Raw genomic sequence first — 2241 nt, forward strand, 5'->3', positions numbered from 1 at the left:
TTCATTCATTCATTCAAGTATTCATTCATTCATTCATTCATTCATTCATTCATTCATTCATTCACTGTCTGACATCTTATATTAATCATAGTTCAATATCTTTTTGTTCTCACTAATGTATTTTTAACGGTCGTTTTTTCTTCAGCTATCGATCTATATGCATTCTCTTGTTCATTCATTTATTCATTCATTTCATTTTTTCCACTTATTTTATTTCATTAATTTGCCTCGTTAGAGTAAGTAGTCTGAAGTAAATATGAAGCAAGTAGGCGTGCAGATAGGCCTACCGGTAGGTGATGCAGCCACTTTTATCTGTTGACGAAGGAGTGTGTATGTATGTATGTGTGTGTGTGTGTGTGTGTGTGTGTGTGTGTGTGTGTGTGTGTGTGTGCGCGTGAGTGTTTAGTATTGTTTTTGTCCGCTTTTGGGGGTTCTTTTTTATGTTCTTCATTAACCTGATGAAAGACATCATTAATGCATTACAATCGACGACATAACAGTTGCTTAAGTTGTGAGACATTGGACTTCAGTGCTGGCCCCTGACTTTGATTACTGGTCGCTAATTTAGAAGAAAGTAATAATTTGTTTTTACTTCGCATTTTAAAAGGATTAAAAAGTTGGAAGCTTGTTCGGCGACCCTGTTTATAAAATTAATTATCTACAGACTTTGTCGTTTAAAAATAGTGTGAGATTGTCTTTTTGTTGTTGTTGGTGGTTTTTGTTGTCGTTGTTGTTGTTGTTTTTATTTTTAAGTATTGACTGTGTGTATGGGGGTTTCCTTTTCAATGTCGGAATTCTGGTAATCGAAATCGAAAGAGCAAAACTCTCTCAATGGGTCCAGACTCTTGTTACAAACCCCAACACCTGCGCGGTGTTAAGAGCTATCGGATGAGGATTGGCCCTTGGCAGTTAGGAGACAATCAGAATCTCTCTTGAGTGTTTTAGGTGTGTGTGTGTGTGTGTGTGTGTGTGTATGTTTGTGTGTGTGTGTGTGTATGTTTGTGTGTGTGTGTGTGTTTGTATTTGTTTGTGTGTATGCGTGTCTGTGTCGTGCATGTGTGCTTGTGTGTTTGGGAGAGGGGAGGGATAGAAACCTTTGTTGACTGTTTTAGAGTTTATGTGAGTTTATAGGATGTGTGTGTGTATGTTTACAAGATATGAGTGTCTATGTGTGTGTGTGTTTCTGTTTGTGTATGCGTGTGTGTGAGTGTGTGTGTGTGTGAGTGTGTGTGTGTGTGGGTGTGTGTGTGTTTGTGTGTATGTATGTGTTGCGTTCGTGCGCGTGTGTGCAATAGCCAAAAGCTGAAGGGGAAACCAAATGCATTGTGAAATATACACATTAAAAGACTTATATGACTATGTATGAGTGTGTGTGTGCGTGTGTGTGTGTATGTGTGTGTGTGTGTGTGTGTGTGTGTGTGTGTGTGAGAGAGAGAGAGAGAGAGAGAGAGAGAGAGAGAGAGAGAGAGAGAGAGTGTGTGTGTGTGTTGTATGTGAGAGAGAGTGTGTGTGTGCGTGTGCGTATGTTTATGCGTGCGTATGTGTGTGTGTGTGTATGTGTGTTCGTGTGTGTGTTAAGGAAGGAGAGGGAGTGGCCTTGTGTGGGTATGGGAGACTTGTTTATTAGAATGAATTCAATCAATGAATGAAGGCCTCCAGAAATGGTCAGCTGTTTGTGACCCTTAGGGTGTTCAGTGAATTGCCACCAAATAGAATCAAGTGAATTGCCAGCGGATAGGATCAAGAGCGGAACAGATTTACGCCGTCGTCTTAGGGGTTAATAACTCTGGTGATTTATACAGCACAAGTGTGCAGGTAGCTATTTTGGAAAGTCTGAGGTTATATTTTAAACCTCTCCTTCTTTGGCGTATCTTGAACTCAACCTCCCACCCCACACACACACACACGTTACCCTCTCCTCACATCCATCCACACACACACATGTATGCAAATACAGACACAAACACACACACACACACATACACGCACACACACACACATGCACACACTCACAAGAAAGAGAGGGGGAAAGAGAGAGGTGGGGGGGGGGAGTACTTTTAGCTGTAAAGCTCCTATGTCCAGTTAGGATTTTCTGTATGGTAAAAAAAAGTGTTTGTATAACCTTAACAAGAGTAGATGGAGTTATAATAGGGCTAAAAGGCAGGCCTGTTGGGTTTGGGTCAATACCTGGAAGTTGAAATGGTGAGTGTGACTTCCCTCTAATTAGTGAATAGTAATAAT

The sequence above is a fragment of the Aplysia californica genome, unplaced genomic scaffold (genome assembly GCF_000002075.1).
Source record: "Aplysia californica isolate F4 #8 unplaced genomic scaffold, AplCal3.0 scaffold00021, whole genome shotgun sequence".
Classification (NCBI taxonomy): Eukaryota; Metazoa; Mollusca; class Gastropoda; order Aplysiida; family Aplysiidae; genus Aplysia; species Aplysia californica.